Genomic DNA, 25,492 nt, shown 5'->3' on the forward strand with positions numbered 1-25,492 from the left:
AGAAAAGACTCCATATGAATTATGGACAAAGAAACCTCCTAGGTTGTCTTTTCTTAAGATATGGGGATGCGAATCTTATGTCAAGAAATTGATTTCTGACAAACTTCATCCCAAATATGACAAGGTTTACTTTGTGGGCTACCCAAAAGAAACCAAAGGGTATTACTTCTACAACAAATCGGAGAACAAAGTGTTTGTTGCTCGCGATGGTGTTTTTTTGGAGAAGGAGCACCTTTCCAAAATGACAAGTGGGAGGAAAATCGAACTCGACGAAGTTCGTGAGGATGAGCAACAAAATCAGAATGACAGTCAAAGTGCTCAAACAACATCTGTTGACGCAGGTCAAAATTATCAAAATGTGCAAAGTCAAATTGACAATGAAAATGCTCAATCCATTACCCTACGTAGGTCTCAGAGGCCGAGATCTCAACCTGATAGATATCTTGGTTTAGTATTAACCAAGATCTCAGAGGACATCCTGATTGGAGATGAACCGACAACATACAAGGAAGCGATGACAAGCACCGACTCTGCTAATGGCATGAGGCCATGAGATCTGAAATGGATTCGATGTTTGAAAATCAAATCTGGGACTTGGTTGACTTACCCGAAGGATATACACCTATTGGATGTAAGTGGATTCTCAAGATGAAAACCGACAAAGATGGAAATGTATTCATTTACAAAGCTAGATTGGTGGCAAAAGGTTACAGACAAGTTCATGGTATTAATTAAGATGAAACCTTTTCACCAATCGCAATGCTTAAATCCGTTCGGATCCTTCTAGCGATTGCTGCATATTATAACTATGAAATATGGCCGATGGACGTCAAAACCGCCTTCTTAAATGGTATTTTGGATGAAACTGTGTACATGACACAGCCTGAAGGTTTTGTCGACCAAAACAATGCTGGGAAGGTTTGTAAGCTTAAGAAGTCCATATATGGACTAAAGCAAGCTAGCAGAAGTTGGAATTTGCATTTCGATGAAGCCATCGGTAAGTTTGGTTTTATCAAGAATCTAGATAAATCTTGTGTTTACAAGAAGGTCAGTGGGAGTGACATCGCCTTCTTAGTCTTATATGTCGGTGACATAATGCTCATTGGAAACAACATTTCGTTGTTAGAGTCTGTAAAGGCCTGGCTTGGAAAATGTTTCTCAATGAAAGACTTAGGAGAGGCTCAGTACATACTAGGCATCAAGATCTATAGGGATAGATAAAAAAGGATGATTTGATCGAGTCAAAGTACTTATATTGATAAGGTACTTGCTCAATTTGGCATGGAGGGGGCCAAGAGAGGTCACCTGCCAATGTAACATGGCATAACCCTGAGCAAGAAGCAGTGTCCACAGACACCTGATGAGCGGGAATGAATGAATCTGATTCCATATGCTTCGCTTATTGGATCCATCATGTATGCCATGATATGTACTAAGCCAGATGTATCATATGCCTTGAGTGCTACGAGCCGTTACCAATCAGATCCAGGAGAGGCCTATTGGACTGCGGCCAAGAATATCCTAAAGTACCTAAAAAGTAACAAGGATAAATTCCTGGTGTATGGCGGTTTAGAGGAACTAGTTGTTGAAGGTTATACCGACGCAAGCTTCCACACAGTTAGAGACGATTTCAAATCGCAATCTGGATATGTGTTCTATCTAAATGGAGGAGCGTTCAGTTGGAAGAGTGCCAAGGAGAGTACAACTACAGATTCTACAACAGAAGCCGAGTACTTAGCAGCTGGTGAAGCGGCTAAGGGTTGTTTGGATTCGTAAGTTCATTGGTGAACTTGATGTTGTACCCTCTATAAAGGGTCCTATAGCCCTCTATTGTGACAACAATGGAGCTATTTCTCATGCTAGAGAGCCAAGGAAACATCAGAAAGTCAAACATGTCAAACGGCGGTTTCACATGATTCGAGAATGGAAACTAGAAGGTGAAATCAGAATTTGCAAAGTTGGAACGGATGACAATGTAGCCGATCCAATTACTAAACCTTTGCCTCAAGTGAAGCACAACAAGCACGTTGAGGCAATGGGAATTAGGCATGTAGGAGACTGACTTTGATTTCCTTGTTTAGTGTTTTACTTAAATTTTGAACATTTAATGCAAGACACTAAGAAAAATCATTCAAGTTTTAGAGTAATATGAATTTCATGCAATATTTTATTACTCCGTTTGCTATTTAATTGTGGTTTAGGATTAAATAATGAGTCCATTCGATTCTTGGAATATTCAAAATAGGGTATCAAGACCAGTCTTGGTAAGGAAACACCTATTAAGTTAACATTGAATATTATAATCGAATATTATCCCCAATCGAGGTCATTTAAACGATCGACGATTAATGACCAATTGAGAATAGTGTGTAGTCTGATTTATAGCACTGTTTCTTGTGCTACGAGGACATGATTGTCATAAATCATTTGCACAGGTATTGGTTTAGAACCATACTGGATCGACCTATGAGAATACTTCAAGAGATTAAAAATCGTCATAAGTATACTTCTCATTATGGCTATCGGAACCTATTTCCTCAACCATGAGTATTGTGAGTTCTCTTGTTTGAGTACTAGTCCGCTTTGATTTTGTCAAACGTCTGCCGTAAAAGGGGATTATAACGGCATCACTCGGGCGGCTAGGTCCTCTCATTAAGAGGAGCTACGCTACAAGACTGGGAATGTCCCCCTACTAAAATAGGGAAGATGTCTTTGTTGTAGACAAGGCCTCTCGTAGAGCGAGACTGTAAAAATGCATGGTCGTGCTCGGATGGATTTTAGAAATCATCTGTTTATTGACAGTCGGACTCGGAACCGAGAAACACTTCTTGACGTAATAAGGATTACGAAATAATATTACCTTATAGTTCATGAAGAGACATTAAGTGACATAGGAAAAAGGATGTACACTAAATGCGCACTTGTCCGGATGGACAAGTGGGAGATTGAAAGGAATGGTGTCCTTCGAACAAGTGTACTATTCCGGTAGTGGGTTCAGAATTATTAGAAAGCTAATATATTCAGTAAGTTCAAGTGATCGGAATGTCTAGGTGGAGGCCGCTTCCGATCAGTAATATAAATGCATAAATAATATTACACCTTAATCTAGACTTAACCCTTTTGGTCACACCCTTTGCAATAAACGAACCGACTCGACGAATTAATTCGGAAAAAATTAATTCATCGCCCGAGTATTAAATATTTAGACGTCGGAAATTCGATCTTAGAGCGTCGAAATCGAGCGTCGGAAGTCGAGTCAAAAATAGTAAATGACGAGACGCGCAAAAAAAAAATCGACAATATTTCCCAAAATACCCCTAGCGTCGGAATGCCCCAAGCATCTGAGTGCTAGGGGAATTATGTGCTAAGCATCGGTAGCTAGCATGCGCACCAATCAAAAGGGTGGCTGGGGCATGCTAGCGCACCAACGTTAGGCAGCCACGGCCGCAAGGTCAAGCAGCGGCCCGCACATGGTGTGTGTGGCTTGCTGGCCGCAAGCAGCAGCAGCCCGCACGAGCGTGCGCGGCTTGCTAGCTGCGAGCAGCAGCAGCCCGCATCACCTTGGTGCGGGTGGTAGGCTGTGTGCAATAGGGGAAGCAAATAAAGGGAGGGAAAAAGGTGAGGGACAAGTGTCACAAGGAGAAAATGGAGTGGGGAGCAAGTATGGTCCCCTACACTCCAAGTGGTCCCCACTTCCCTTTACATATAATAGTGACACTTGTAGATTTATTATTAATTTAGCTTTATAATAGTTTGCTTATTTATTTTAATTTAGCTTTAAAATAAATTGTGGAATTTCATGACTCCCACATTGATGGGATAGAAATTCCCACTCTCCCTCTTGCCTATAAATACCCATCTTGGGTTTTTGGGAAGTGTGCTTGAGTAGGAGTTCAATAGAGCATTGCATTAGCAAAAACTCTTAAACTCACATAATACTCGGGTTTTAGTCGGACCTCGTTAACCTCGAGGTAACATACCTTAAAGTCGCTAGTAGTTTTTGCGGGTGGACTTTCGTTGGAGGCTCTCGTGTGAGCGGAGCTAAAGCTTTCAAGTAAGAGCCCGACTTTGAGGGCGAAGCACGCGTCAAAGGTAAATTCCGATTTTATCCTTTTATGTTTATTTTTTATGCTTTATGGTTTTATTAATTGCGAGTGGTTCTTTGGGTCGGGGTTGTTTCCGCGGTAAGTTGGACTTACCAAACCCCAATAGTTTTATTTATTTTGACTTGTATAGAACTTTGCCTGATTGACTCGCTTATTAGACATATTTTTATATACATATTATTATTTATTTATTTACTATGACTGCATTTATTTTGGCATTTATGTTTCACTTTTATTTGCATATTTGTGTGTGCAAAGAATTTGTGATAAAATTGTGATTAATTTTGCACAAAAATTTCTGTCATTTTTATTATTAATGGAGGGTATCCGACTTTATCCCCCAAAAAAAAGACAAAATGAAAAATAAATTGGACTTGCGACAAACCTAAAATTAAATTAAGTCTGAATAAATAAAAAAAGGAAAAAATGAAGGAAAATATATGAAATTAATATGTAAGGGTATTTGTAGGAAGGGATAAAGTCGTAAAGTCATTGTAAGAATTTGAATTGTAGCCAGAAAAATGCGGTTTGAATAGCTCGTTGATAAAATGCTGCAGTGCCACGTGTCGCCACGGGTTTTGCGCTGGCGCCAGACGTTGCTGCTGTCCCCAGGCGACAGAGTTGTCGTTTGGCGCTGAAGTGCGCTGACTCCGAGTCCTTTTTTGATTAAAACTGCATCAATTTTGTGCATAAATAGCCCCCTAATCTGCCGAATTCCATCATAATTCCAGTAGATTAATCATAGTCTTAGCTTCTTAACAAATAATCATGTCTTTGGTTACTAAGAGTTTTACCAATTTCACTCGTGAATGGTGTCGATCTTTAACTGCTAAAGAGAGAAAAGAACTTGAATTTTTTCATATGGGAGGTATTTATGGTGTTAAGGAGGTAATTCTTGATATAGATTTTATTCATACCGCCCTAGAATATTAGGACACAAATACTCATTGTTTTAAATTAGGGTGTGATGAAATTAGCCCTTTACCGGAAGAGTTTGGTACCATCCTAGGCTTCCCTTCATTAAATCTTGTGGTAATCCCTAAAATAAATGAATATAATTATAATGATTTTGAGCGCTTCTTTAATTTAAGAGACAAATATCTAACAAATATTGTAGATGGTAGTGTAGTTAATATACAAGAATTTGCACACCATTACTTTGATAGACCTTATTCTAAATCTTTTCATGTTTATAGAAGAAGGGCTTTTCTCTTTTGTATGCTTAACCAATATCTTCTCACTAGTGGTAGAACTAATGAGGGTCAAGCAATTATATTAATTGTTTTGGAGCAGATTTAATCTGGAAGAAAGCCAATGCCATTAATTGTTGGAGAGACTATGCTTAGTCTTAATGAATTGAAGAGAAATCCAAAAGCACCTTTTTAAGGCTCTTCGATTTTATTACAGGTAGAAAATTAATATTTTTAATCACAGAAATCAAAAACATAATTTTGTATAGTAATATTAATTTATTTGCATTGAATTTTTTGTAGATATGGCTAATGGAGTGACTAGAATTAATTAGTCCTCTTGACAAAGTTGAAAAATATACTCCAAATTGCTTTGTGAGGCGAAAGAAACGCTTCTCTAAGATGGGGCGCCATGAGTGGAAAAAAGTTTTTGCCTCTTGCAACATTGCTATCAAGTGGGTCATCCCTTGGTGGAAAATAAAGAAGATGGTTGGTGTCAACAAGCAACCTTTCTGCCTTCTTCCAAGCTTAACCAAGATGACTTTTTATTATCCCTGTAGGGTAAAAAGACAGTACGGCCTACTTCAAACAATTCCTTCTGGGGACCTTCACCGCCCCTATGAATTCCCTGTTTCACAAGAAGTGGAGAAATTTGATATATTGGAGCGCTAGACCTTTATGGGAAGTGATTACCCAAAAGGTTCCTCCTTCCTTGCCTAATGATGTAAAGAGGTGGATTCTTAAGACACCTTCAAAAGACATGAAGAAAAATCAGAGTAAATCAAATGTAAAGAATCATCTAGGGGACAAGGTGATGTCTGCTAAGGAACGCTTGGGTGAGAAAATTGAATTCAAAACATCTATGACGCCTAAGAAGAAACACTCTACAAAAGATAAAGGGAAAAGAAAAGCTGACACTTCAGCGAAGAAGGTTTGGATAGAAAAGAAACATGGAGTCCTAGCTAAGGGAGAAACCATTTACTCTAAAATTGAATGTAGGTCCTCTAAAGGATACCTACTAGCTAAAGTCATGGATGATGAATAGGATGCAGATAAAAATTGGAAAAGAGCAAAAAAAGAGAAGAAAGATTGAAGTATTGCTTAACTTCCAATTTATTAGACTTAGTTTTAAATTTAAAGTTAATTTTTTTTATTAAGCTTTTATTTAAATTCCATTAATAATGTATTTTTTATTTTATTTTATTAATGAAATTTCAGCTTTTTAAATTAATCAACTTCTTAAAATTCAATTTATTAAAGTAATACAAATAGAAAATTTTATTTCTCTGATATTTTTCGAGTACGGAAGTCGAAAATTTTCCGAAAACACCGAAATTTGTCTAGGTACTCCCGGAAGAACGACGCCATCGTTTTACGGCTGTCGTCCGACGACAGGCGCTGTCTCCTTGCGCTGCAGTCCGTTCAATTTCTGTTGAATTTCTTTTTATTTCTAGGATGCGAGGTTTGCGAGAATTAAAGTGGCCGCACCCGTAAAGGGTTGCCTACGTATCATTTCCTAAGGAATCAGGCCAAACATAGTTCTCTAAAGTATCTTACTCAAGCAATTATTGGTAGTACGTTTTAAGTTGGTCAAGATTTGTCATGTTTGAGAACTCATTGCCATCCATGTCAGTTAGTTTTGCTTCACCTCCTGATAGGATTGTTTTGACAATATAGGGTCCGGACCAATTAGGCCTAATTTTGCCTCTTGGATCCAAAACAGTTTTTCTTAATTCTGTTAACACCAAGTCTCCTACTTTGATGTTTCTTGTCTTGTCCTTCTTATTAAAATGCCTATCCATACGAGTTTGGTAGCATTGGGTATGATGTAGAGCTTCTAGTCGCTTTTCATCAAGCAAAATTAGCTCTTCATACCTTGCTCTAGTCCATTCGACTTCATCAAGTTTACTTTCTAGTGCAATGCGTAGAGACGGTATCTCTTACTCTACAGGTTGTACGGCATCCATTCCATAAACTAAGGAGAATGGCTTATTACCTGCTAATGTGCGAATTGACGTGCGATAACCCTAAAGTACGAAATGGAGTTTTTCACGCCAATCCTTATAATTTTCTGTCATTTTCTTGATGATAGTCTTTAGATTTTTATTAGCTTCTTCAATCATTCCATTTGCTTGAGGTCTATAAGGAGAAGAATGATGGTGTTGAATCTTATATTGGGAAATCTACTAGGAAATCTGAGACCACAGATCCTTTGATAGCCTTTTTAGGCATGAATCTCACATCGAACTGGGCTAAATTGACTATCCACCTAGATATGCGTCCATTGAGTGTAGACTTCTCGAATAGATACTTATGTGGATCCATTCGGGAAACTACAAAGACTGTATACACGAGCATGTAATGTCTTAGCTTGGTTGTGGCCTACACCAGCGCGAGGCACAAGTTCTCAAGCGGCGTATAGTGTACTTCATACTCGAGCATCTTCTTGCTTAGATAGTAGATTGCATTTTCTTTACCTTCTACTTCTTGTGCGAGCATAGCTCCTATTATCTCTTTGGTGACTGTTAAGTACAACCTAAGAGGAATCCCTGGAAGTGCTGGTGATAATACGGGAGGATTTGTGAGATAGACTTTGATCTTTTCAAAGGCAATTTGACACTCATCATCCCATATTACTGGTACATTCTTTTTTAGTTTCTTGAATATTGGTTTGCATATCGTTGTTAATTTCGATATGAACCTACTTATATATTGCAACCGACCAATAAATCTTCAAATTTGTTTCTCGGTTTTGGGCGGTGGCATTGACATGATAGCCTTGATCTTGGTAGGGTCTACCTCTATTCCTCTAGATCTTATGACATATCCCAAGATCTTGCCTGAGGTGACTCCAAAAGCACACTTGGATGGATTCAACCTCATGCTGTATTTTCTTAGCCTTTCGATGAACTTTATCAAGGCTACTTGATGTCCGGGGCGATCTTTTGATTTCACAATCATGTCGTCCACATATACTTCAACTTCTTTGTGCATCATGTCATGGAGTAAGGCAGTCGCTGCTCGTTGATAAGTAGCACCCGCGTTTTTTAACCCGAAAGGCATTATTGTGTAACGGCAAGTACCCCATGGTGTTATGAATGTTGTTTTCTCCATGTCTTCTTCTGCCATGAGAATTTGATTGTATCCCCCGTATCCATCCATAAACGAGAGAAGTGCATGATTTGCTGTATTATCTACCAAAATATCGATGTGTGGTAAAGGGAAGTCGTCCTTTGGAATTGCCTTATTCGATAGTCGAAACACATTCTTACCCTTCAATCCTTCTTTGGAACTGGGACCACGTTGGCTACCCATTCGGGGTATTTGGATACCCTGATAAAACCTACAGTTATTTGTTTTTGAACTTTTTCTTTTATTTTAAGAGCTACATCGGGTTTCATTCCACGTAACTTTTTTTAATAGGTTTTATTCCTGGAATTTGTGGTATAGTGTGTTGAGCTATTTCTCTATTAATACCTAGCATATCTTCATATGACCAAGCAAATACATTGATAAAATCTTTAAGTAGATTAATTAAATTGGTTCTTTCTTGTTCATTAAGTTTTAATCCGATTTTAACTTTACTTTTAATGGTTGAATCTTTTGAGATATCAACCGTCTCAGTTTCCTCAATTATCGGTGTTTTCTTTTCAAGTGTTTCCATTGCTTTAATAATTTCTTTGTCGTTTTCATCGTTAGTTAAGCAATGCTTGTCATCTTGGATTAATGAAAAACACAAGGAGTAAGCAAAAGAAGACATATTATTAAACTCTGAAATCATTACATCAAAAAGGGAAATGTCCTTAGGGACTTGATTACTAACTATCCTAGGAGTAGAAATAGAAGAAGGAGGGGTGCTATGACTAAAGACTTGGACGAATCAACAGGAAAAGACTCTGACTCTGACTCTGACTCAAATGACTCTTTAAACATTGGTCCTTGACCTGTCGTTATGGAGATTTTTCTTCCACTTGGAGTAGTCACCTTGATCGTCTTGCGCCACCCTTGTACTAATCTTTCTGCTGGAGTGATGAGCTTTGAAGGGTTAAAGTTCTCGCTTTGTAGGACCGTTTGGATGAGTGAGGAGTTATCCTCTATATATTTCGGCTCATCTTTTTCTCGCCCAAATAGTAATCCCATTACATTAAAGTCAAAGCATGGGGGTGCTTTCTCCTTGTGAATAGGAGTTGGGATTTCATATAGAAAGTAGCAATCCAGAAAGATTTCAAATCTTGGTTTCCTTATGCCATTTACAAAAAAAGGTTCGGGAAATTCGTAGCATAGATAGTCTTCTTCTTCTCTTATGAACTGTCCATTGAGAGTAAGAGGATACTGATCCATTAGGATTGCTTTCTGTTGGATGTGAGCGTTCCTACGCGCCTTAGACCTTTCCTGGGCTCACTAAAGATCTTCCCGAGTCGGTTCGAAACCAAGTCCGAAAGTATCTAACTTAGGGAGGCAAGGTAATTCCATCTGTTTTTCTATTCCCTTCTTCTTTCCTAGAGTCATTCCAGCAAGAAAGTGCCCTTGTCTCTTAAGAATAGCGTTTACTGTCATATTGGAGTAGGGGTCGTGATTGAGAGGGGTCCTTTCATCCTCCTCGATTGAGGAGACCTCTTCATTAAAGCCCAACAAGTCTTCATCATCTTCATCGTGCTCCACATTAATGATCAGATCAGATTTTCCACAGCTTTAATACTCATGGGCAAAGCATCCATTGTGATAGGGATTCCTCCAACTATGGCTTTTACCTGTTGGTGAAGAGACGATGGGATGGCCTTGAGGTCATGGAGCTAAGGGTGTCCCAACAATAAGTTAAATGAAGCTTTAATATCTACAACTTGGAAGGTAGTGGCATGTTCTATTGCTCCCACCATTACATTCATAGTAATTTTACCAAGAGCTTGGCGACGAGTATTGTCATATGCTCTTATTCCTTGTGTTGATGGGGTTAAGTCTTCATCCTTTTTGCCTAACATCCTCGCAGTTCTGAGTGGACAGACATTAATTGTCGATCCATTGTCTACAAGAGTCATTGGGACGTTCATTCTCTGACAAACTACTGTGAGGTTTAGTGCCTTGTAATGCTTATCAACTTCTGGAGGTAAATCTTTGTCGGAAAAGGTGATCAAGTTGATAGGACTAGGGAGATCACTCGTAAGGAGGTTAGCCAAACCCTCAGGAGTGGTGTCAGAATTTATTCCTATCTTATCCAAGGCATTCATTACTGCCAACCTATGTTCTCGAGACGTGGCTAGGAGATTCCATACATTCATCTTGACCTTGGTCTTTTTGAATTGTTTGACAATGTCATTGTCTTCTACGATAGGTATGGGAACTTGCTGCACAATTGGAATAGGTTGTGTAGAGACAGGAGGTTGCATCCTCCCATATCTTGTAAGGACGTCTATAGGTGAATCCTCTTCATCCCAAAAGTCACCTATTGAATACAACAGTGAAAGTGGAGGTGTTTCCATGTTTTTAGGTAGACGTCTTCTTCATCGCTGTCCCAAACCCCATTGATGCTGATGTCTTCTTCTTGTGGGATTTGAAATAGCTTTTTATCATCAATCCATCTTCTGAATTAAATCTTTAAATTTAAAACAGTTTACAATACTATGTCCTCCTAATTAATGTTATGGACAATAGAACATATATGTCCTCTTCAGAGATTCAAATGGTCTCGGTTCGAGAGGTTTGACCTTACCACTCTCGGAGAGCATTTGGAACATTTTAGCGTAAGTAGTCCCATTTGGAGTATAGTGTTTATTACTCTTCTTGGGTGTGTCAATTACCTGTAGAGGGAATGTTTTCTTCTTCATGGGTGGATTTATAATACTTTTTCTGAAGTTCGTCCCCTTGTTTCTTTGAAAATTCAAGAGCCTCACGTAGTAAGTCTATTCCCTCCCATATGGACCATATAAGCATTCGTACATCTTCCTTGCTTGCTGGTTCTGGAAAGTCTCCATGGCATCGAAAAAGATCTCCTCCTCTTCTTCGATAGCATGAATTTCCTTAATAGGTTTGATGAGAGTTGAGGGATCAACATCATTTTCCTCATCAGAGATGTCCAAGGCATGGGAGAGAGGTGCATTGTCGATGCTTAGCTTCTTACTGGCAGGGGGCAATGATAGTTTGTTGTTATCAATTAAATCCTGGATAGCTTCCTTAAGCTTCCAAAAATTTTTAGTGAGATGGCCCCTACCTTGGTGATATTTGCAGTGTGCATTTGGGTTCCAATTAGCTGTCCTCTTTTCAACTGGTGGGTCCCCAAATGGACCAATAGGAGCTATAAGACCTTTTGCATTCATTCGATCGAATGCGGTGTCATAACTCATACCAATAGGAGTAAAGTTTCTCCTAAATGGTTTCTTTTGTCCTTAGTTGTTCATAGCAAGGACTTCACTCAAATTAAAGGTGCTAACATTGTTTGAGTGGGTGGTTTTGGAAGACGAAGGATTGTCGTTCTTCTTGCCTTTCCATCCACTGTTGGAGTTATTATTAGCAGCTTCTAGTTTACCAAGGTCATCTTCAATGTTAATTCCAATGTCATAAACGGCCTTGGAGTACTTTTCTTGATATTTGAGATGCTTGGAGTACTTTTCTTGGAGATTCTTGATGAATAACCTCACAGATTCTTTTTCTCTTGGTACTTCGATCATCCTGGCAGAAGTTTCTCTCCATTTATTGAAGAAAGAAGTGAATCCTTCATTCTCTTTCAGCTTAAGTATTTCAAGTTCTATATGATCAGTTTCAACTTGAATATTGCACTTATACCTATCAATGAAAGCGTTTACTATTCATTCCCAAGTAGAGGTTTTCTCCTTGTCAAGGGAGAAGAACCATTGTTGGCAAACGGTTTCAAGAGATAAGGAGAATAAAGAAGGAAATACTTTTTTTATCAATACCCTTAATACTCATTATCGTTTCAAAAGCTCTTAAATGGAAATAAGGGTTGTCAGTTGCCTTGAATTTAGGGATGTCGTTGGTATTGAACTTCTGCGGAAGAAGTTCCTTGTCCACTTAGAACCCTTGTCAACTAATACCCTGAAACTTGTAATCACTAGATAGCTTGCGTAGCTTTCTTCCATAAGATCCAATTGTTGTTGCTTCTTAGGGTCATTAATTTGGAGGGTTAAAGCCTTCAACACTTCAGATATGTTAGTCAATTGATTCCTAAGTTCGTTGACTTCTTCCTGAGTTGCCATTATCTTCTTGGCTTTTCTTTTTTGAGCGATTGGTTTGTCAAAAAGTTGTACTTGAATGAAAAGGTTGTCTTTGATCAAACGCCCTTCCTTTCTTGACCACGCGCTGTAAATTAAACCATTTATTTTTAATGACTTAAGTCAAATTGACTTTGACTTTACGGGTTTAATAAGAAAAAGAAAATAGCAAAAATAGGTTGTATATTTTTGGGTCAAGTATATGGTTCAAGGAAGTGATTTAATTGGAGGATTAATATCCGACTTACCCCCCTAAAAAAATGACGGAAAACATGTGCATACAAGACTCTCTTAGGCATAATCAAAGTGTATATACATATTAGTGTGCGCTTTATATTGTGAGTGCAAGTGATATGCTTTGACTCTTGTGTAACCATGGGACTTAGTGTCTAGACTCAATAAAGGATTTAACAAAGGTATTATTATTAACAAAATAATCGAATTGATTAGCAAACTGTTTAATGAGACTCATAGTGATGACTCGAGCAAAAGGACTATCGCCGCACAGTGCAGTGCAGCGCCAGACGACAGAGTTGTCGCCAGGCGGTGCACAACATAATGTGGCGCTATAGTCCAAATCGTGGCGCCATTGCTGGAACGTTGATCTGGGACTGCTTTCAGTATTTTAACTCTACGGGACATGCCAAAAGTCGTACTAAGTCAATCCTGATTAAATTATTAGACTTTAATTACTCAAATTAATTAATTAATTAATTAGGCAAAATCCTTTTAGTCATTATTAAGTTTATTTAGTCTTAAACACAAGTCAAACAAACGGTTAGGAAAAGCACATAGAGTATGCACAACAAATAATGCACAATTAGGAAAGTAGGCACAATATGATGCAATGAGTTTCCAACCTAACCATGGCTCTAGTTCTCTAAAGTTCGAGATATGGGTTAGTCAAAGAGGGTCCATGGTCAATTGTCAGGATGCACCGCACGGAAACCTTACCTTGTGAAGGGTTGGCGCGAGTGGATGGGACACCGCGAGTTAAAAACTCGCTTCCATTGTTTGGTGAATTCAACATTCTCGGATGTACCCTTTGTTGCACAGAGCGTTCAATCAGGTTGATGGAGCATTAAATCCCGGAGGGTTATGTCCATATGTAGTACACATATGGGTTTTAGAAAAGTGAGAAAAACTCAATCAGGAAGTAGGATCGAGAAAACAGTGCTAAAAACTGTTCAAAATTAAAACGCATATTTCTGGCTCGGTATTGGAAGAACTTGGCGCCAGCGAACAGAGGTCATCGCCGCAATATGGCTCTGTCGCCTGGCGATAGGAGTGTCGCCTGGAAACAGAGTCATATCGTTGGAGACAGACTATATTTTCTGACACCAGTTCCTACATGCCTCAGCAGCTTTCTGTGCTGGATAAAATTTTTCAGTTTCACGCAACATTACTTCGATCCTTGTTGTGAAAGATATTTCTCAAATTTCCTACGTGTAAAAATCCTATGTTTTAACTCATTACGGATGGTCTTTCCAATGAGATCTTTTTTATGCATATGATAATAATGTTAATCAAAATTACTCACATGAAATACTTAGAACTTTTCGAGTCTCATCCACTCATTCTAAATAGTTTCCGAAATTAATTTCGGAAATAAAAATAGAAATTCTTCTCAGTGGAGTCGCCAAAAACTATAGGGAATATTTCAAGCATTACCCCAAACTTGAACCCCCCTGTGATCATACACTAAAGCATGGTGGCGTCCAAAGGGAAGGAAGCTAGAGCAAAAGTGTTGCCAACAAATTTTAGGAACTTGTAAACCGTTCAAAGGGTGAAGGTTACACCCCTTAACAATCCAGAAGATCGTCAACTCCAATAGGTCTGGAACCATGACTTGAAGTTTGGGGATGATGGTACAAATCCAACCTAAAAGAGATAGAACCTGCCCTAATAATAGGCCTCTACTTTATTCTGATCGTATTCATGTGCGCTTTCTGACTTACATGCAATCAATAGGTTAACCCTGAACCTGTTTATCTATGCTGATTGAATATTAATACACAAATAAAACTATTATTGGCGATCACTTAAATTATAATCAAATTAACCCAAACAAGATTATTAATTATCTTATAAAGCGTGATTACAAGTACCAATTCCCTTTACACATGCATAAAAGGTGTGATCAATCAATAACAATAAATATCAAGTAACATAATAATCATAACAACAATTATCATCATAATAAAAATAAATATCATAATAATCATAATTAAAATAATAATCATGTTAAAGCATAATAATAGCAAGATCCTTGGCATGATACTAACAAGATTAATAACAAACCCTAGCATGTCACTAAACAAATAAAGATCAAAGCTTTAGCCCTAATATGATACTAACATGAATATTAGGAAAGAAAATAGAAAGCATCGCATGAATCACAATTGTCATATTTGATATTATAACCTTTAATTTAAACATGATACTAGGAAGATCTTACACCCTAACATGACACTAGGAATCATAATAGCAACCTAGACATGATTTCTATATCATAATAACAACAAATCTATTACAGCACTTACTTGGATGCCTCGTAACTCTTTCTAATAACAAAATACACGCGTTAGTAACTTCAAGGAAAATATAACCAAACAATTAAATTAAATAATTGAAATAGTGATTTGGGACCAAACCCTCAGAAATATCAGACTTTTCACGTCTAGGGCAAAGGCAACTTCGAACTTGGCTAGGTGTGTCTAGATCTTGTGAATGCGGTATGGTGTATGAGAAAAATCTAGTTTAGAAAAGAGAGAGAGAGAATGTCAAGAATTTCTTGATGAGAGTTGGTGAGAATTAGATGAGAAAAATTGAGAATTGATGATTGAAAACGGAGGTTTTAGGAGGCTATTTATAGAGAAAATCAGCCGGATATGATAAAAAACGAAATAAGAGTTTCGAAAAGAATAAACCCCGACTGCAGCGCCAAACACGCGCCTGTCGCCAAACGCTGGGCGTGTTGCAAGACGCCAGGTCTGTCGCCAGGCGACAGAGCTGTCGTATGGCGCTGCAATTAATTTTCCACGCGTTTTCTAATTCTGATAAAATTTAAGCGTACGAGAGGGCAAAATTGTATTTTCCTTAAAAACACTTATTTTATTCTTATTAAAACTCTTAAAATTCAATTAAAGTCAATTTATCAATGTTAATTAAATTAGGAATGAAAAATCAATAATAGGCCCTCCTCGATCATTGTGCCACATATAAAGATCAAACGGGGCCCAGTTTAGTAATTTGGCGATAACTTCCTCACTATTCATCGGAATTGGGCTTATAATATATCGTTGGAAAGCTCTTTTCGAACCTAACCCAAATACACCATTATTGGACCCTTTCCATGAACCAAACCAAACCTAATTTACTATTTTCTTAAAATAGGTTTTTAAAAATAGAGAGAAAGAAAAGAAATAACAACTAACCGCAACACTAGACTTTCCACACTTTCACTTCAATCGATTATGATTCGACGTGAAAGGTACTCATCACTGGGTTTGGTTTTGGGGAGACACAAATGGGTGTCTACACATAGACTCTAGGGAAGTTGAAAATTTAGGCCTTGTGGCCATTACTGAATCTTTATTTTCTTGTTCTAAGGATAAGGATCCCAAAAAGTATTCTTCTCTTGATGTACTTTCTTTTCAATTTAATAATATGATCTCTATTTCCGAGTATATGCCTTCTCTGGAATCTTTCGAATGTTATAACAATCAATCTAATAAAGATGATGACATTAATAAATTGGTCAAACTAATGAATGAACGATAACAAAAGAACCCTATCATTGAAGAAAATGAAATATACAATATATAAACCAATGAAAACAAAAGAGAAGTCAAAATTGGCTTAACTCTAAATCTGGAAGAGCGATCGACTATCATATCGACGCTCTAAGAATTCGAAGACGTGTTTGCTTGGTCATACAACGACATGCCTGGAATAGATAGGGAAATCGCGGAACATACCATTCCCTTGAACCCTACCTTAAAACCAGTAAAACAAAAACTTCGACGAATGAAACCTGATGTTGCATTAAGAATAAAAGAAGAAATGCAGAAACAATTGGACGCTGGCTTCATTCGCGTATGTAATTACCCAGAATGGGTGGTGAACATCGTCCTAGTCCCCAAAAAGGATGGACGAGTTCGCATGTGTGTCGATTTCAGGAACCTTAATAAGGCTAGCCCTAAGGACGATTATTGACATATTTGTATATAACACGGCTGAACATGCGATGTTATCCTTTATGGATGGATACGTAGGTTACAACCAAATTTTAATGGCAAAATAAGACGAAGAAAAGACATGATTTATTACCCCTTGGGGTACATATTGCTACATAGTCATGCCATTTGGTTTAAAAAATGCAGAAGCTACGTACCAAAGAACGGCTACGACTCTCTTGCACGATATGATGCATAAAGAGATAGAAGTGTATGTGGATGATATGATAGTAAAGTCCAAAGATAGAAGGGACATATAAAAGCTTTACGCAAATTTCTCACTCGCGTAAAAGAATACAAAATGCGATTGAATCCACAAAAATGCGCCTTCGGAGTAACTTCCGGCAGGTTACTCGGATACGTAATAAGCACACGTGGTATTTAGATCCATCCCTCTAAAATAAAGGCAATTGTTGACATGCCTCCCCCTCAAAAAGAAAAAGAAATTAGGGGGTTCCTTAGCAAATTGCAATACATTAGTCGATTCATCAACAAATTGACTATGACTTGCGAGCCAATATTTAAAAAACTAAAAAATGAGGAAAAACCAGAATGGGACGATCAATGCCAAAAGGCCTTTGAGAAAATAAAAAATTATCTCAAAAGTACACCAATTTTAGCACCGCCAGTACCAAAACTACCTCTTAGGCTATACATCACAGTTACAGACATAGCCACAAGCGCCATGTTAGCACAAGAGGTAGAAAAAGTCGAGCGTGCAATATATTACATAAGTAAAAAGTTTATTCAATATAAAAGAAAATATAGCACCTTGGAAAAAACGAGTCTAGCATTAGTGTGGGCAACTAAAAAATTACGACATTATATGCTACCACACACCACTCATGTAATTTATCAACAAAATCCGATAAAGTATTTGTTTGAACAACAACCTATACAAGGAAGGATATCCAAGTGGTTGGTGATGTTGGCTGAATTCGAGCTAAAATATATTCCTGAAAAGTCAATGATAGGAAAAGTGATTTCCGACTTTCTAGCCCAACATCCAATTCAAACAAGTCATGCAGAAACTACTCATCTTCCGGATGAAGAGATTCTCATGACATAAGATGACAAATGGGTAATGTACTTCAACGGTGTGTCCAATCAAAAAGGATGTGGCATAAGGGTGTTACTCATAAGTCCAGAGGGAGCACATACTCTAATCTCTGTCAAATTAGACTTTGAGGTTACTAATAATGCCGCAAAATGTGAAGCGTTCATTATTAGATTAGAAGCAGCCACTAGCATAGGTGTGCGAAAATTAGAGGTATATGGAGATTCTAGTTTGATTATAAATCATATACTGAAAAAATGGAAAGTAAAGAACTCCACAATGATATTATACCAAGCACACCTAGAGCAACTCATCGAGCATTTTAATATATTGATTTTAAATATCTCCCAAGGGATGACAATCAATTTGCCAATGTGCTAGTTAAATTAGCCTCAATGATCAACATTCCTGATCACTTAAATATGATGCCATTATGCGTTGATAGAAGAGAAGAACCATCGTATTGCAACGCAATAGAGGAAATAAATGACATTGAAGGAGATAATCCTTGGTATGATCAAATCCTCCAATATATTACCCATGGCACATACCCTGAAAATACTTCATCGAAAGACCAAAGAGCCTTAAGAACACTTGCGGCACAATACGGTCTAGTAAACAGTCAACTATGCAAAAAAGGACTTACTGGTCAAAGCTTATTATGTATAGACTGACCCGAATCCACACGCCTTATTGAAGATACTCACAAAGGTGTTTGTGAACCTCACATGAATGGTAAAATGCTTGCAAAGATAATTTCACGACAAGGGTACTATTGGTCCACTATGGAACAAGATTGCATACAATATGTCAAAAATTGTCCAGAGTGCCAAATGTTCGCTAATTTACAACACCTTTCACCATCCGAACTATACAACCTCACTTCCTCTTGGCCTTTTTAAACTTGGGGAATTGACATAATTGGTAAAATTTCTCTAATAGGAGTAGGAGGGCACGAGTACGTATTAGTAGCCATCAATTACTTTACCAAGTGGATTGAGGCCGCTTCTTACGTGAGTATCACTTCTAAACATGTCGCAAAGTTTCTTAAACGAAACATATTTTGTAGATATGAAGTTCCACATGAACTAATTAGTGATAAATTCAAAGTAAAACATCATCACTCATCTCCATACAGACCTCAAATGAATGGAGCTGTAGAATCGACAAACAAAAACATAACAGTCATCATTAAGAAAATGGCAGAAAATTACAAAGACTGGCCGAATAAACTACACTTCGCATTATGGTGTTATAGAACGTCCATACAAACATCAATAGGGGTAACTCCATACTCCTTAGTTTTCGGAATGGACGTAGTTCAACCAATCGAACTGGAAATACCATCCCTATACATCGTACTCGAAATTAAGCTACCAGAAGCAGAATGGGTAAGAGCAAGGTATGAAGAGCTTTTATTCCTCGATGAACGATGGTTAAGAGCTTTGCATCATATATAAGTCTACCAACAGCGCATTGCGCGTCATTTTAATAAAAGGGTAAAACCCAGAAATATTAAAGAAGGTGACTTTGTACTAAAATAGGTTAGGGGTCCACCAACCTATCCAAGAGGGAAATTAAAGCCTAATTGGATAGGTCCCTACCGCGTAATTAAAATCTTATCATGAGGAGTCGTCAGATTAATGGATATTGGAGGAGATGAAATTCGCCAATTAATAAACATTGATCGACTTAAAAATATTACATATGAAACCCGGATAAACTCGTTCATTCATTTAATAAATCATATTTAGCATTCAATTGAAAGATTCTAAGTGTTATGCACTTTACCGAATCATACGGCAAATCACATAACACTTGGGGAGGTAATGTAAATTAAAAAGATCATTCTAAGTGTTCAGATTTTTCCAAACATCACAAAAAACTCTTAACACTTGGGGGGTAATAATGCTTAAAAAAAATATTATAACACTCGTAGCACAGGTGTCGCGCGCAACTGGAATAGTTACGCGCGAATGTCACGCGCAACATATTTCGTTGCGCGCGACAGGCTCGCGCAACCTCGGCTGTTGCGCGTACCACCTGACGATGAACTACAAACCCGGATTTTTATGCTTGAAAAAAGTTTCGACTTTTTCTTGCGACAAATAAAGGGCGTTTCTTAAAAATAACATATACTCGGAAAATTAAAAAAAAAAAATCAAAATTTGATTTAAATTTTTTCTTTAAACAAAGTTTGATTAGTTTTTTAATTTAATTTCTATTCAAGAGATTAAAGAAAAATATTAATAAAAATCCAATAAATAAAAAAAAAAGAACCACGCAAAGACCTGATTTCGTATTACGAATACGTAGGCAATCTCTATGATTCGGTCATATCAAAATTAAAAATATATATAATAAAGCTCATTTTTATTTTATTCAAAATCCAAAAGAGAGAGAGACATTATTGAATTAGATAGTAAAAACAAAAAAAAAAATAGTAGTGATTACACTTTATTTGAATTAAACTAATGATAAAATTGTGTAACACTCTAAGGTTTTACTATGTCCTCGAATGTCACAGATGATGGAGGAGTAGTTTCCATCGCATTATTTTCAGAAACCTTGGAGCTCTCCCTTACACTCAAACATTTTTCACACAAACATTTTTTTCAATTTAGGGATTAGGGCCTTTGCAACCTGTTTTCCTTTCCCTTTGACGATTGGAGATTTCTTGCGAGTATTTGGTGAAGGTTCTTTGATTTTCACACGTTGTTGCGCGGGTTTGGAGGGAGATTTCTTTTTTGTTTCCTTCGAACGAGCCTTAGGGGATGAGAAGTCTAATTTTCTTCTCACTCCTTTGTTTTGGCCACTAGGAGGAGTAGTAGTGGTTGAATGCATCAAAGGCTTAGGTGAATTACGAGCGGTGGAGGCTTGAAGTTGAGATCGAGCCTTGTTTAATTCGCCCTTATCCGCCGCATTCATCCAAGTTTTGTAAAAGGAAGATAATACAATACTCGCCGTAGGATTTTTTACTACCCACCTAGGAAGACTTAACCAATATTCCATCCAACGAGGAATTCTTTCGGGTTTAAAAATCACATCTTTAGGGGCCTCACAATCTTGTGGGGGAATGATTTGTTTCATCCCGTATTGTCTCATTACCCTATAAGGAAAAATATAAGGGGTACTAGATAGGCCTAGAAGCCTAATATAAGGGCAATTGAAACTATTTCCCACCATACTAATTATGTTCCACCAAGGAATCACAAAGAGTATGTTTGGAACCCCGTGACAGAAAAACGACGTCTATTCTTCTTCATTCTTATGCTTGTAAAGAATTCGACGTCCAGGGAATGTCCTTACTCCGTTAGCTTCAAGATTTTGTGGCTGATCAACAATTCGCAGACGCTCCATGAGCCAAATCTAAAAATAAATTAATAAATAAAATTAGTTTGCGATTTACACAAGCAGGTGGCGCGCGCATCAAAATTAGTTGCGCGCGCCAACCGCACACATCACAGAAGATTGCGCTGGTCCTTCCAGTGCAACTTCATGACTTGCGCTGGAATACGACGTAAAAAAAAGTACGTGTAATAGGAGTGGACTTCCCGTGAAACCGTTTTCGTTAGGCTCTCCTCTTAGGCGATTCAAGCATAAAACGGGGTTACTACTAAAGCCAAAGGAGCGGGTGAATGACATCCCTCTATTTGCTCTACTATGGACACCATGGAATAATATCCATATTCTTTGCCTGTCCTTAGTAAACAATTAACAACAAGACAATAACATAAATCATCAATTTTAAAGCGTTGTTTATTCATGTTATCACGAGGGGCGACGAAGTGTTCAATAAATTGGATCAAATTCACGCCTTTTCATTTCCAATGTTAGTCATATCATTGTCAAACAAACCAAAAAATCTTTGGAATCCGACAAGATAGGCGCATAGGTCACAGGGAGAGTGTTTGTAGGGAAGCCTAGCAAGGCCTCAAACTCACCAGGAAGTGGGACAATCTCGTCCCCTTTAAACAAGAAAATATGATCATTAGAGTCCCAATGGTTGACGGCGGCAGGAAGAAAATCAAAATTGATCACTAGTTGCATATAGTCCAATAAAGGGTCTAGGTGGTAAATTTTGAAAGCTAGTTTATCCTCGGTTGAGAGGGAGGTGACCCATTGCTTCAAGCGTTGTTCAAAGGTTTTCACCATTGTTTAAATCAAAAAAAGAAAGAGAGAATTTAAAGAGATTAATTCTTTTTAGGTTCTTATTACTAAGCGAATGAATACGAGATACTTAAAAGCCTATACGAAATTGCATTTAAATATACCCAAGAGGGGCAAAATTTTAGCAATTTTCGCTCGAAGGAAAGTTTACCAGCAGGTGTCACGCGCAACATGAGTTGCGCGCGACGTACGCGTGCAACCAATTCACATGTTTGCGACAGCCGCGCGCAACTCCTACAGTTGCGCGCGTCTGCTCTGTCGCGACATGTGAGTAAGGATTATTTCCGTATGTTGGACTACATAATGACGGAATCCCACGAGATCTTACGACAAATCATACGCTTACCTTTTACTAACCTTTGTGTCCTTTTCTTTAAATATTTTCTTATTTTTTCATATTCTCTTTTTTATTTTCCTTTACTTTCTTTTTCTTTTTTTCTTTTTCTATTCCCTTGTTTTCTTTTTGTTATTTTTTTCGAGGGGGGTAAGTCGGGAACCTTTCCCTCCCTAGGACAATTTTTGCAAATTTTTAATAAATAATAATAAAAAAAGAGAATAAGGTAAAAAAAAAAAAATGTACACATGGAAACAAAAGAAAATGACATATATACAAAAAATGTGTCATATGTACAACAAAAAATATATATACATTTGTTTCCTAAAAAAAAATGTGTGTGTACAAAGGAAGTCAGGAAGGTCGGCGACTCCCAAACGGCTGCTGCACATCCTACAAAATCCGAACGAAGATTAATACATGAAATGTGTGATAACTTCGTTAAAAGAAAAATAAATAATAAACCTACCGTGACCATCCGATGATCATGGCATGACAAAGTGAGGAGAGCTCTCCGATAAGCAGCTCGAAAAACACTCAAAGTCCTCACCATGTCGTTCACGGTCTCTCACGGAACCTGTTCCAAAAGACAACGACAGTTAGCAAAAATGTATATAAATACATATGCATAGGGAACATACCTACTCAACTGCCTCGTCAGGACCCCCTAGAATCTCCTTAGCATCGACCAATGGAGGCGAGTCCATGCTATGATGGATAAAGTTTCTTTATTAGTTTCCTTTATTTCCTAAACTAAACTAATATACGTATTCTAGACCCATTTCGGCAGCATAATGGCTGCCGATAGGGCAACACATGAAAATCAAATGCCACACATACTTGGGGGCTACGATACCTGCAGTTAAACTCAGTAAATGGGGGCTACTAACACCCACAAAAGTCATCCTATACAAGTTTCAACTAAGCGTTCAAGAGATTGTATTTCAAAATATCAAAGAATCAACTACTCCTAGACGAATAACAATAACATAAACATGATTATCGTCTACCAAACAATTTTGAGGTTTAAACATGGCAAAAATAAGATCAGAGTATGTTTCACGCCATTTTTCAACAATTTTAAATTCACAAAAATAATTTATGAAAGTAATATTGGTTACATCGCCATAATCTACTTCATAATCAGCAATTATAACCAAAATGAGCAAGAAAAAGCAATAATATCAAGCAAAATTTGAAGAAAAAGAGCAAGAACAAACTTGAACAAAGTAATGCTCATAAAAGGTTCAATACATAACCATTTTTCATGAAATTTATTGCAAAACACTCCTTGAACATAGTATAACAACATGGAACAAACAATTTCCTGAAAAATGGACCGAATCAAAAACCCCAAAATTATAAATTTAGGGTTCAACGGTTCGAAAATCATCCTATATAAGCCTAAATCAAACAAAATATAACAAACAACATACATTAAATTATGGAAAATATGAATAAGGGACAAGATCTACATCCTTTAGCTTCGAAAAACAAGAAAATCAGAGCTTTCTATAGAGGTAAAGGGGAGAAAATGGCGAAGGAAGGAGAAAGAAAGAGCAAAATGAAAATCACGCTCAGCAATTTCATTTTACTGACATAAATGTCGCGCGCAACGGAATCTATTGCGCGTGACATACCAGCGCAACTCAAAACAATGCGCGCACCTGGTCAGCGCGACTCACTGAGTTGCGCGCGGATACTAGTCACTAAAATGACCGGAATCTTGATTTTGATCCTTTTTATCATTTTTCAACGGTTTTTGCTCGTAATTAGACGTAATAGCACGTAAATTATCAAAATCTTTTTTAATTGCATTGCATATTGTAGTTTGTTTTCTTCAATGTTAGTTTTTTGCATCATTCTTGCATGCACACCGTGCTTTGTGCCTTCCCTAAGCATACGTTTTGAATGTTTTTCGTAAGAGTTTCTTAACGTTCCGTGGTGGTGCTTTACATAAAAGCACCCATAGACAGGTTTGTCATTTTATTGTACTAACGTTACAAATGTCCGGCTTTTCTTCTTTTTACACGTCCAAAGCAAAAAGGCGTTGTCATGAAGCGTAAAAATGCAAAAGGCGTATCATACGGCACAAATTTGTACGGCGTAGGTGTTGCGAAAAATTTCACTTCAGCTCAAGCTTTGCGAGATCCACCTCTCGGAACTAAAAGGTGGAGGATTACTTTAGGCGTTAGCTCACAAGTCGACAGGCGCGCCGAACCATTAGGAACATACACTTCTTGATTGGAATCAAATACGGTAGTTAGTTCGCTTACTAGCTTACCGGATAATTAGGGTGTCCTTCCACCCCCTGTATAAAGAAGCGACGAGACGATGTCGCGCCTATGTAGTCACGTGCCCCTAGTCCTGAGACACGTGTACACATCTTGTGGACAAAATTGTTGAGAGAGTTGCTGACTTTCTTCCCTCTCAGTGGATTTGGATATATGCCTCCATTCATGACACATATATTTCTGTCTTCTAGACATTCGGCTCGAATAGCAGACCATTTTGGCTCGAATACCGAAAAACCCCTTTTTCATCTTTTTATTTTGTTAAAGTCGGGCTAAAGTTTCAATGACATATCGAGGGAATTCAGACCAACGATGACATGATTGAGAGGAAATCATCCCCTTTTATTCTTTTAAAACCGATCTCTTCTCATGACTTGACATCACCCAGAACACCTTTACTTGTAACAGTGTTCTACAATTGTAAAGGGTCAATCTAGATTCTTTAGCGTGTTAAGACTAGGGAAAAACTTTTTCTAGCCTTAATAGCTATTTGTTTCAAACATATAGCGAACCAAGGATCCTTTTCGCATCCTTAAACATTTCTGAAAGATTCTGTATTCTTTAAGAATTTCGTAGAATGAGTCTCGAATTTATTTCCTTGAATACTTTGATCATCGTCTATTCTAGACTCGATCAAAGTGGGGGCTAACTGTAGACATCTACTTTTGGCCTCCCGTCGCGACAGGAAGTGCAATGACGATAAATAAAATCATCTTCGTGTTGGATTGAAGTGGAGAATGCTTATGGATAACTACTCAAGCCACAAAACAAAAAAAAAAACTAGCTCAAACTAAATAAACAAAGCTAAAACGAGGTCCAATTAACTAAATCCGATCATTATTAGGCTTAAGCCTATGCTTAAAACCCAATAATGATATAT

The sequence above is a fragment of the Chenopodium album genome, chromosome 8 (genome assembly GCF_948465745.1).
Source record: "Chenopodium album chromosome 8, dcCheAlbu1.1, whole genome shotgun sequence".
Taxonomy (NCBI): Eukaryota; Viridiplantae; Streptophyta; class Magnoliopsida; order Caryophyllales; family Amaranthaceae; genus Chenopodium; species Chenopodium album.